Source organism: Equus caballus, chromosome 1 (genome assembly GCF_041296265.1).
Source record: "Equus caballus isolate H_3958 breed thoroughbred chromosome 1, TB-T2T, whole genome shotgun sequence".
In the NCBI taxonomy this organism is placed as follows: Eukaryota; Metazoa; Chordata; class Mammalia; order Perissodactyla; family Equidae; genus Equus; species Equus caballus.
This window is the reverse complement of record NC_091684.1, coordinates 22,714,268-22,726,658: the sequence shown is the minus strand read 5'-3', so window position 1 is coordinate 22,726,658 and position 12,391 is coordinate 22,714,268. Positions and strand designations below refer to the sequence as shown.

The 12,391-nt window shown below is 41.0% G+C and overlaps 1 long non-coding RNA gene across 1 annotated transcript; it reads right to left on the bottom strand.

Annotated features, from left to right (window-relative positions):
• Positions 1–9,071: 9,071 nt before the first annotated feature.
• On the bottom strand, positions 9,072–11,889 carry LOC102148475 (uncharacterized). Its single transcript, XR_011423829.1, has 3 exons — positions 11,736–11,889; positions 10,257–10,383; positions 9,072–9,535 (listed from the first exon to the last, which is right to left on the bottom strand). It is a non-coding gene; the product is annotated as an uncharacterized lncRNA (long non-coding RNA).
• Between the last annotated feature and the right edge of the window lie 502 nt (positions 11,890–12,391).

Sequence of the window (12,391 nt, the reverse complement as noted above, 5' to 3'; positions counted from 1 at the left end):
AGATGACTCAGGATGTTTTTCTTGACATAATGCAATTGTATACAATTTCTCCATACATTTTCTTATATTCAATTTCACCTCCATAAAGAAATCAATAAGAATTTCAGAAAGAAAGAAAGAGAAAGACAGAGAGGAAGGAATGAAAGAAGGAAAAAGGAAGAAAGGAAGAAAAGGAAGTGGTTGGGGTAGATGAGATGGGTTGAGGGATAAGATGGGGTTGTTGACTGATGGGAGAAGGCACAGAAGGCAGACAGAGAAAAGCACACTGAAAGAAAACAATAGTTGTGTCTGGGGTGGAGGGAGGTCAAAAACACTAAAAGAAAGTTCTAATTGAGAACGGAAGATATGGATATCCCTCAGAATGGATTTATGGAGGTGGCAGCAGTTCAGAATCAACAGTAAATTCCCTTCCTAATTCCTACTTCTTTCTGCACCTCAAGACATCGACCTCAAGAATCTCTATGAATTTGGGCAATTCTCTGATTGTTACCACCAAATTGATACTTAATCCATTTAAAACTCCCCCCATAGCTATCCATGTTAACCTGCACAGCAAAGCTTGAACCCCAGTCCTGAGTAGGGGGTGAGAGAGGCAGCTTAACTTTCCCCCAATTTGCAACATAGCTGTTGCTTTTCCATAGATCCCATCACCTTCCATCTTCCAAGTTCACATCCTCCCCCCAACCATGTCTGTCCATTTTGAACTTTGGGTTCTCAAAGAAGTGAATATCTGAGGGAATTAACAGGAGGGTAGAGAAGCAGCTCACAAAGGATCTCTACTGTCTCCAGAGCCAAAACAGAGCCACACTCATCCTCTCCCTACCCGTCAATGTTGGCAAAAGTACAGTTTCCAGATGGACGCCATAAAGGTAAAACAATGTCTTAGGGTTTTGTTGTAAAAAAAAAAAAATAGAAATCCAGAAATAAGACTGCTATGCATATAGGTATTTCTCCATTTTGCCAAAAGTGGACATGCTTTCATCAGAATCAAGCTCTGCTGTATTTAAAGAATTTAATGTCATAGTTTCCAGATCCTCAAGGACACCTCTAATCATGTCACTCTCCTAAATAACCCTGCATTCCCCACAATGACTATCCTTGTTCTTGAGACAAAATTCAAAATTCCCAAAACCATTCACCAGATCCTGCCTGGTTTGGCCCTTGTTTGTCTCTCCAGCACTGTCTCTGGCCAGTCTTCCCTGCATTCTGTCCGCAGTGGCCAGCATCAGCTTTCTTAAATGCCACAAGTGCCTCTGTGCCCCAGGGGCGTCTCCATGCTGCAGTTCTCTTGGTTTTACTGCACCTTCTGATACCCTCCTCTTTTCCTGATTAATCCCCACTCACCTCTCATCCCATTGCGTAATCACCTCATGTTCAGGGAAACATTCTCTGACCACATCCACTCCCAGGCTAGGTCAGGTCCCTGCTGTGAGCTCTCACAGGACTTTGTGTCCAGAGCGGGTATAAATAGCACACAATCACACAGGCACACAGGTAACTGTGCCCACTCCACTGGATGGTAAATTCCATGAGGACAGAGACCTTGTCTGCTTTACTCACCACAGTATCCCCAGGGTCTGCTAGTGCCTTGTACACACTGGAAACTTAACTCCTTTCTGTAGGAAAAGTGACTGTGTAGGTTACAGCCCATGCTAAGAAACAGGCCTATTTACAGCAAGGTGTGACCCATCTGGGAATCATTCAAAGACACGAGTAAAGGGAGCTGGTGAATAGAAAGTCCAGGGGGTGCAGGAGTCCCTGCAACACATGAATAAGCAAGTAATTTCTGGAGAAAGGAGGCTGTTCCAGATGACTTGTTATGGAAAGAGATCATGAAGATTTAGAGAAATGAGAGTGAATAGTGTTCACCAAGAGGAAGACGGGGTGGGGGCGGGGGCTGAAAAGTATGCAAGCAAGACCATGACATCATCATCATCATCTTGTGTCAAGGCTGAGTTGGTGAAGAGCTTCCCACACAGTCTTGGCCGGCACTGGGAACATAAGGAGGTGACACAGAAGCAGGAATTCATGTTCTACACTTTTCCATAAGTCCTGAGTAGGAGCACAAAGAGGTCAGTAATGGATAATACGATGACGACCCAAAGTGAATTATCAGGTTAAGACCCATGGGCCCCAGAGGAGGCGATCAGGAAGGCAAAGAGACTGAGGACCTCCCCTCCTAAGTAAAGTCCTCCTTCCCGCCTACTCCCAGGACCTCTTCTCAGCTGGATTCCTCCTGCTCTCACTGCTGTTTCTCTCACCTGGCACCAAGGTCTGATGTTTCTGGCGGTCAGCATGGTTGGTGTGGAGCTGCCTTTTCTCTCCAGTTAGATGAAGGAGGCCGTGTCCATCTTCAGCCACTGTCTTGGCCACCTCAGTGCATGGTATGGATATGGTCACTGTATAAGCCTTATATTTGAAAACAGTCTTTCTCTGCATCCAAGTCACACATGTGGAAATCATCAGGCCCGTCCTACCAATCTCTCCTGATATTGTTTGCTCTTACTCCTGACCTCCCCACTGAACAATCTACATCTTCAGGCCTGGCTGCTTGTTGCAGACATCCTCTGGGGGAACAAGAAAGAGACCACAGCAGGCTTCTTCTGAAACCAACTACACTGGAGGAGTTTCTTTCCTTTTTCTTTCTTCTGGTTTAAACAAACAGTGTATATTACCAATGCAGTGGCCCAGCTTCATTCACTGCTGTGTGTTCTAATTAGCCTTGTTTCTGGGTCTTGTTGTTGGCATCCTGCTGCATGTTCCTAGATGCTGGGCCGTGTGGGACATCTGGGAGGGCTCTTGTGTTTCCGTACTGGAACCTGAGTGCACTCTTCAAAGAAGCTTGTTTTTAAAAAATGTTTGGGCTGCACAGTGTTGTTTAGTTCTTGCTGTTCTCTGAAATACATCCATAATTTGACCTATTCTGCTCTCCAGTGATTTAAAACTTGGGTGCTTCATCTTGGACCAAGATGAAGTGGGAAAGAAAAATCAAGTTCTTTTACATTTCTTTAATTAAGAATTTAGCAAGAAGACAACCCAGGAAAAAATCGTGATATCTTTAATTTTGGCTATTGAGCAGGATAACAAAATGGAAGATAGACTGGAATAGATTCAAATTTTTGCTCTGCAACTATCCAGCCATCTAGCCAAATGACCTTGAACAATTATTTCATTTTTTGAGGTCGCAATTTCTTATTTTATAAAATGAAGGTAACACACTAAATGGACCGTCTAAAAGGACTTTTCTAGCTCTAACATTCTGTGGAAACATGGCACACCGATTTCAAAGACTTAGAGAGAAATGCAACTGCTCTAGTCCAGTGAGGATGCAGACATGACTAATATAACAATCATTAGAAATTGTAAAATCGTGAAGTCATGACCTTCATTTCCTCCTATTAGTCCTTACTCCGTATAATAAGTATAGAGTAGCACTAAGCACTTCGCACACGTCATCTTATTGTAATCCTCACGACACCTGCACCATAGGCATTTATCTCCATTTTACAGCCAAGAAAACTGAGGCCTAGAGAGATAAAGTAAATTGCTTCAACTTATATGACTAGTAATTGTGTATCTCAGATTAAGTCCAAATCTTTCTGATTCCATAGCTGTATTCCTACACTCTGTGAGACTCCACCAAAACAAAATCAAACAAATGAACAATAATAAAACAAAACACTTGGATTTACTACAAATAATGTAAGTGATCCTGCACAGGATTCTTAATGATGGGCAAGAGGAGGGAAATGTTGCCTCATATTTGTGGTAGAGAAGATTCTGAGAGAGGACGGTCTTCGAAGAGCCTTTTTCTAGTCTCCATGGAATGTCTGCCTCATTATTACTCAAGAATGTGTCTTCCAGTAGAATAAGTTCTTCTCCTTCATCATCATCGTCATCATTATCACATGTAACGTCGGGTTTCTGAGTAAAACTGACCCCTATGCTGTAGAATTGCTTTCATCTGATGCTTGGGCAAATGCGGAAGACACTGACCTTCTGACAAGGAGTTTTCAATGAATTACAAAGAGACTATGGTAGGAGGATGAGTTTAGGAAAAGTCAAGTTCAAAACTGTGGTTTCTGTTATTCTGAGAAGGCATAGATCCTTCCACTACTGATGCCCAGTAGTTTTACCAGGAAATGCTTTCTAGCTGACATTGACTTCATGACTCATACTTGAGTCCAGAATGTTCAGAGAGAGCACAGCGGGTCTACAAAAGCTGAGCTGTAAAAATCTCCACTATAGGGAAAGGAGACTTTGGGGATACTGCATACTTTCCAGTAAGCAGCTGTGTACAGTATGATGGATGTTCACTGGGGAACATCCTTGCCTACCTGGCACAAGAGGGTCTGGAGAAGGTTTCTGGTATGGGTGCATGAAGTGAATTGAAAGACACCTTTTTCGATCTATCAAGTAGCTCCACATGAATAGGAAAAATATTTGTTCACGATCAGACAGTGGTGTCACTGCTTCTGCTAGTCACTTCCTGAGGCACAACACCTGTGCCACATTCCTCAGCCCTATACTCCAATCTCTTACTGTCCTTTCCTCTCTCACCTCCTCCCTCTTCCTACCTTGTCATCCACACCAGTGCTTGGAATAGAATAGTGGTTAACTTGGTTGGTTAAATGGTCCCATATCCAGGAAACAGTAATTTTATCCCTTGTGATAGAAGCTGGAAAATTCTCACATTGCTCTTTTGAGGAAATTGGCTCCCAAGGATTCAGGCAGTCTGTCTTCAGGCAGGTCTATCTGCTAGAATGAGCTCAGCATCTGCACACACACACTCACTGCTATTTACAAAGGCCACTAAATCTATAAAGAGAATACATTTTTGCTTCCGGCTCAATCAATGGTATACTCTTTCTTTTTCATAAACACTAGAAAAAAATCCTAAAGTCAGTGTGTTAGCTCTGGAGCCCAAAAGAAGGACACAGCGAATGTTTGTTTCTTCCTGTTCTGCCTTACAGGCAGACACTTTGAGTCATTTTAGAGCAGTGAAGCAGATTCATGCAAAGTTACTCACCCACTCTTCTTCTGTCTTCCCTCCCATCAGCTATACCTGCTAACACTTTGAAGCACAGATTCCCCATGTCCCCATGACATAAGGATTACATACAGAGGGCTTCATAACTAAGAAAGACATGAAGGACCAGCTAGTCTGGTTTCAGACTGGCTGGAGGTGAAGTGATGGATTGAATGGGGATCTAATTCATGACTTTGACCTGGGTAACAGCATGTCCTTCTGTATTAGCTGGGAACATTGAATTTCAAGTACCAGGTAATCATTGAGCTAGCTTATGTCAAAATGGAAATTTATGCGGCCAGACTGGTGGTGTAGTGGTTAGGTTCATGTGCTCTGCTTGAAGGCCCAGGTATGATGGGTTAGGATCCCAGGGGCTGACCTACACACTGCTCAGTAAGCCATGCATCCCACATGCAAGGTAGAGGATTGGCACAGATGTTAGTTCAGGGACAATCTTCCTCAAGCAAAAAGAGAAAGATTGGCAAAAAGATGTTAGCTCAGGGCCCATCTTCCTCACCAAAAAAGAAAGAAAGAAAGAAAGAAATTTATCATCAAGATATTAGGAGTGAAGGGGGGTAGTCACAGAAGCAAGCAAAAGCAGCTGAATCTCAGGAAGGAGCTAAATTCCTTCCTTGGAGGTAGGAAGGGACTTGGGGATAGGAGCTGAATTTGGAAAGGATATGGTGTCAGATATCCAGCACACCCTCTCTGTGTGTCTCACAATTCTGGCTGTTACGTTCTATGCGTTTACTTCATCTGTCTCTGTCTGCAGACCAGCTCTCTTTACAGACAGTCACTTCACAGAAAAGGCTGTGTTGCAGCTGCCCAGATCAGGTTGCTGAAGTAGCTTCTAGTCTGATTCTGATTAGCCCAGCTTGGAAAAGCTGCTGCAGGATGTTAAATTATCTGTTCCAATTATTTTCCATCCCGTTTGACATCTACAACCTTTGTATCACCTTATGGTGGGTAGAGTGTACTTCCACCCAAATGACTTTCGTTTTGCCATGGGACTTGCTTTGGCTAGTGGAATGTTAATGAATTTGACACAAGCAGAGGCTTGAAATGTGTGTGATGTGTTGCATGGTTGAGCTTGTTATCTTGTACTCCCATGATCGCCCATTGGAAGAGCATGGTCCAGCTAGTACTACCCCTCCAGCCTGGGCACTGTGATGAACACATGTGGCACAGAGCTAAACCAAACCTGCAGCCCAGAGTCAAGCCAGGTTAGAGTAGCCAAACCCTAGTTGTTCTGCAGACCCATGAGCATAAAGAATAAATGTTTCTCGTTACAAACCACTTAGTTTTAGATTGCTTTACTGTGTGTCAATGTGGGAAAGAAGGAAGGAAGGACAGTAAAAGGAAAGAAATACCCCAGAAAGAAGGGAGCATGTCAAAGGGACACAAGAACCAATTGAAAGAGCTCCTAATAACTAAAGCTGGAGCAATTTGTGTAACTAAATAGAGTAGTATTGAAATATACAAAGTATGAAACAAAATCCATGAATCCATATCAATACAAATAAATGATTGAATAAATAAATAAACGGGGTTAGTATAGACAAGTATTCTTTTCATGCAGAAGGATTCAAAATAATCTATGTAGATACTTTATTCTCAAGGAAGACGAGCATATTTCCCATTCCTTAAATGTAGACTGTGCATAGTCATTTTCTTCCCAAAAGTACAGTATGAAAAAGAATGGAGGAAGTGACTTCATAGAGGAGAAACCTGACAAACACTACCTCAGCAATGTGATCAAGGTCAATATCAACAATGATAGTCATCTTGATAGTATGTTCCCTTGATACGATGTAATGAAAATGGTACTTTACCTCTGTGGTCTTCCACCCAAAACCCATATTCCAATATATTCATGAGAAAGCTGTCAGATAAATCCAAGTAGAAGAGCATCCTATAAAATATTAAAAAGTAATCTTCAAAATTGTCAAAGTTGTCAAAAGCAAGGAAATCTAAGAAACTCTTACAACCAAGAGGAACCTAAGGAGACATAATTACTAAAATGTAATGAGATCCTGGAACACAAAAGGGACATTTAGGTAAAAACTAAGGAAATCTAAATAAAGTATGGACTTCAGATAATGATCATGGATCAATATTGGTTCATTAATTCTGACAAATGTATCATAATAATGTAAAATGTTAAAAAGCTCTGAAACTGAGTATGGGGTATAGGAGGATTCTCTGAAATATCTTCACAACTTTTCTGTACATCTAAAACTATGCTAAAATAAAAAGTTGATTTAAAAGAAACACAATGAGATATATTTCACATGCCAAAAATAGTTATGATGTAAAAGTCAGACACAAACAAGTGCTGGCGAGAACGTGGAGAAATGAGAACCATCATATACTGCTGGTGATGATGTAAAATGGTGCAACCACTTCGTCGGTTTTTTACAAAGTTAAAAATAAATTTACCATAACATCCACAAATTCCATACCTAGGAATCTACTTCAGGAAATGAAAACCTGTGTCCACAGAAAGACTTGTATACAAGCATTATTCATGATAGCCAAAAAGCAGAAATAACCCAATGCTCATCACTTCAATGAATACAAAGCACACTATATATATATAATGGAATACTACTCAGCAACAAAAAGTAGTGAACAACTGATACATGCTACAGCATGCGTGAACAAAACATTATGCTAAATGAAGAAAGCCAGACACAAAAGACCACATATTGCATGGCTTTGAGTATATGAAATGTACAGATAACACAAATCTACGTGGACAGAAAATAATTAGTGGCTGCCTGTGGCTGATGGTGAGATAGAGATTGACTGTATTGGGGCACAGAAGTCTTTTTGGGGTAGTGGAAATGCTCTAAAATTGGATTTCAATGATGGTTAGACAATTCCATAAATTTACTAAAAAGTATTGAATTGTACATTTAAATTGGGTGATTGTAATGGTATGTAAATTATATCCTCATCAAGCTATTAAAGAAAAAAATCAAAGGTATGGATGTTATATACTGTGTTAAGACATCTGAAAATGTCAAAGTGGTACAGATCTCTAAACCAGACAAAAACTCCTAGAAATATTAAATGTACGAATCCACATAATCTTGATGCAGCAGATGTTGTAGGTGCTTCTACCACATCCATTTTATCAGGCAGATGTACTCACCCCCCAGCTGTTGCAGGTGTTGTGTGTTAATAGCTCACATCTTGACTTCTCTCTAGAGGATTATTCTTAACTGTCTAATCCGAGAGGCCTCAGAGGATATACTCCCACCTCCCTTCTATGGTACTGACAGTAGGCATAACTGACTAGTGAGGGTCTGTCACAGCCCAGCCCACTTTCCCCCGGCTGGGATTAAGCTAGGGCTGGACTCCTCCTAGAACTCCTTTGCCCAGCTTCTTCTCCTGCACCTTTTTTTTTTTGTTTTTTGCTCTTTTACTGGTTTCACTGGAGAGCACTCCTTCACCATGTCCTTTACACAAGGATCCTTGTAAAATCTCTGCTTATAGGGTGCCAGATTTTGAACACCTGATAGACTCAAAGTTCCTGTAGTTAAAGCTAGAAAGAAGAACACATCTAAAAAGATTCATGAATGTCAATTTTGACACAACTGTGCAAATATAAATGTTGATTTAAAATTTTTGACATAGATCTAGAAAATGAGTGTCTCAAAACTGCAGTTTGTTAACAGGCTACAGGTGAGTGCTAAAATCCTCTCTTCACCTGTGTCACTCTGCTCTTTGCTCTACAGATTTTCCTCATGACATTCGGACCCTGGAAAGCTGGTAGACCTGTTTCCCGGCTGCATCTGTAGTCTTTGGAAGCCCTGCAGAGCCAGCACGCATCCCTCGTATGTCACTTGCTTCTTGTAAGTCTGAACAGTTGATCATTGAGAGCAACAGAGAACAGTGGAATGAGACCACTGCACGATAGCAAGAAGATGGCTTTAAGACAGACGACACACAATATTTTACTCTTTTAGTGTGTTCATAAAAATTGCTGGAAGATATAGACAGACACTTAGAATAATAATGGGCTCTGGTCACCAAATTGCACAGCAAAGGAAATGTAACCATTTTTTATTCATGTCATGATTAAACTGAGCTGCATCAAGGTGACGTCTGATCAATGCTCAAGGTTTCCAAATCAATTCCCTGCACATGAAAAGGCCCAAGGTCTCCAGGCTTGGGGATCACAGGGCAGTGGATCACAGAGAACAGCCCAGAAAGCTGCCTTAACAGCTCTGCGCCAATGTTCTGCTGTCTGGGAAGACATTGCTTTGGATGTCAGGGCTCAGGCACTTTGTCAAAGTTAAAAGAAAGGATGACAGGCCAGACAAGCTGGAAGCAGCTTGACGTAGACGTTTACAACCACATCAACTTGTTGTTGGAAGCAACTTGATGTAGCCCATAGATAATACACTGGACTTGGAGACGAGAGAGGTGTGTCTGGTGTGTTGATATATTTAGCTTTAGTCATGAGTCCTTAGTTTTATTGTTGTTGTTTTCTTTCACCTGTAAAATAGGAAATAATGGCAGGTAAAACAAAATGAATTAAGACTTAATACAAGAAAGTTTGTTTTCCTTTTCCCCCTTCTCGTCACTTCATTGTCTATCCCTCATTACTTCATGCTTTATGCTGGCCATGATATCTGATTTATAGCCAATGCTTGGCCTATGTCAATGTTAATTTGGCACAAAACAAGGCACTTTCCAAACATTAGTGAGCAATCAATCCTATAATGAAGTTTTACAAAGAGATGAGAGTACTTTGGAGGGAGGTGGTATGGTTTAAGTTGCCCATTCCACAGCAAAGCAATTGAACCCGCAGATACTCTGTTCCTCAAAGGATCTTCGTTTCCTATTTTAAAAAGCAATTCTAAAAGAACAGCTAGCAAAATGTCAAAACCACCAGGAACACAAAGGGAGAAATTTGAAGGCAAAGCAAATCTATTTGAAGTGACAGGACGAGACAAGAGGGGAATGGCTTTAGATATCCAGTGAGATGTAGTGATTATTAATGTTGGGAGCGTATCCTTTGCAAAATTTTCATCCTGTTTAAGCTTTCTATAAACACGACTGAATTCAAAGAAAGTATCTGTTGCAGACCTGATATTGACTCCTTGATCTGTGATTGCCTGCCACCCAAATCTACCACACCCTTTTCCTTCATTAACCGTTTGGTAGAAGGTAGGTATTTACTTTCCAAGGTGTAAATTACACAATTCCAAAATACCTGAAGAGAGAACAGCCCACGTCGCAGACCTTTCCCACAGCACACACTTTGCATCCTCACACATTTGCACGTTTCTTTATAAATACTCCAGGATATTTTCTGGGCTTGTTTGATTGTCAATGTATATCTGGAAGATGTATAAGGAAATAGACTAAGGATTCATTTTTTTTCAAACCGCAAAAATTCAATTCAATAAATATTTGTGATTGTCACATTTAACTTTTATATATCTTTCATAATGTTAGCTTTTTCATGTATGAATGCTTCGTCTTCACAACAAGGCAGTTCTTCAACAACACATATTGATTAAGGGCCCTGAAGACCAGGCACTTCCAGGGATGGAGAGCTGAGTAGGAGCCATCATGTCTTTGCAGGGTTGTTAGTAAAGGCCAAACCACAACCACGCACGTGGTAAGAACATATGGAAAGTTACTTATATTTCCCCCACTTTCAAAAGCAAGTCTGAGGCTGCCTACAAAATGCTCAAATAGATGTGTGAGACATTAAGCGCAGGAATTGAGTCTCTATCATCTTTCTATTTCCAAATCAAGGATGGTGCCTGGCCCAAACACTGAGGCTTTCAGTATGGTTGTTCTGTGGATTGTCATAGGGTTTAGTCTGTATCCACACAGTATATAGTAAGGAATCCAAAAACATACCAACACAACTACTGTCCTCATGGAGGCCATGCCATAATTAGGAACAATATGAGATTCTGTTCACATCAGGTACTTGTCAATACTGAGCTCTGTACCTGACTTAATAATCCTTGGACCTGTATCACATCGTCAAGCGACTTTACTAAAACAATTCTCAATCATTCCAAACTTTGAAGAGAAGGCAGAGCTTAAAGTTGGGAGACTAAAGCTATTCTAGAAGGTGGATGGTGATATGCAATAGTGACTGTGATTTATTTTTAAAATGCCTTCTATTAAATTCTTTAAAAACAGTTTTATCTGCACATACTCAACTTCACTTCATGTGATATGAATAAAAAGTAACATAAAACTCAATGACATTACCTTTTCCTCCATTTTCTCTGATATATTTTCTACAGTTTGAATAAGAATGAGAAAAGTGCTAAAGGTTACATTGTACTGAGATTATCACAGAGCCAGCTCACAGAACTCAGCAACTAGCATAAAAAGTAACTGATGTAAATAGTGAGGAAGTGGAGTCGTTATTGCCCACAAACATCCTGGATGATGTTCTAACTCGGGATCCTAAAAATTTTAAAAGATGATTCAGCATCCTAGAAGAATGTGCTATTCCGTTCAATCTAAACAGTGGCTCTCTTTGGTTTCTTTGTACGCTACATGATTCTCTGCCACCCACACGGAGACAAGTAAAGCAAAAGAAAGTCCTTGTCCCAATGCTCCCGTGTGCCCTGTGCAAGGATCCTCTAAAGCCTTTCTCATCCGCCCCAGTTGGTTTACCTCTTCAGCCTCATTTTCTGTGACTTCTTCCTGCTCTGATTACCTTTATTCCAGCCTTAGAAACCTTCCCACTATTTCCCATACTGTTCCGTTCATCCATTCACTGTTGGCCAAGCGATTCCTCAAAGGCAAAGTTCTTTTAAGAGTGAATTGATCTCTATTCTGAGATCTCATGAAATTTTGACACATCTTAAAATGCTTTAATGATAACTGTTACATCATAGTGTAAGCCCTGACAGTTGTTTATTTGTTTGTTTGTTCATAATGCAAGTGCCTGACAAGTTTTGATTGCCTAGGCATCCACTTCAGAGTGGCATCCACTCCAAAAACAGCTATCTGGATAAGCACATTGCCAGCCACAGGACTAGAGAAAGAACCGGTCCCTCACCCCCACTTCCTTCGTTTCAGAGATTTCAGCTTATTTCAATAACTGACCATTTTTCTCTTGCTGCACTTTAAATTCCCACTCTTACCATTTTAAATTCACCAATAAAGAGTGAGCCCATGAAACCCTAGGCCCCCAGCCTTGACCCCAATAAAAGCAGAACCCCAGGCCCATGCTCTCTCTCTCTCTACAGACAACCTTGTTGTGGGGCCTCAGGTGTGCCATGTAATTTCCAGGACATGAGAGTAATAACCTTTGTCTCTTTCAAAGTTTCCTGGTGGTTATGGCTGAGGGAGTCTTGCAATCATAATAAG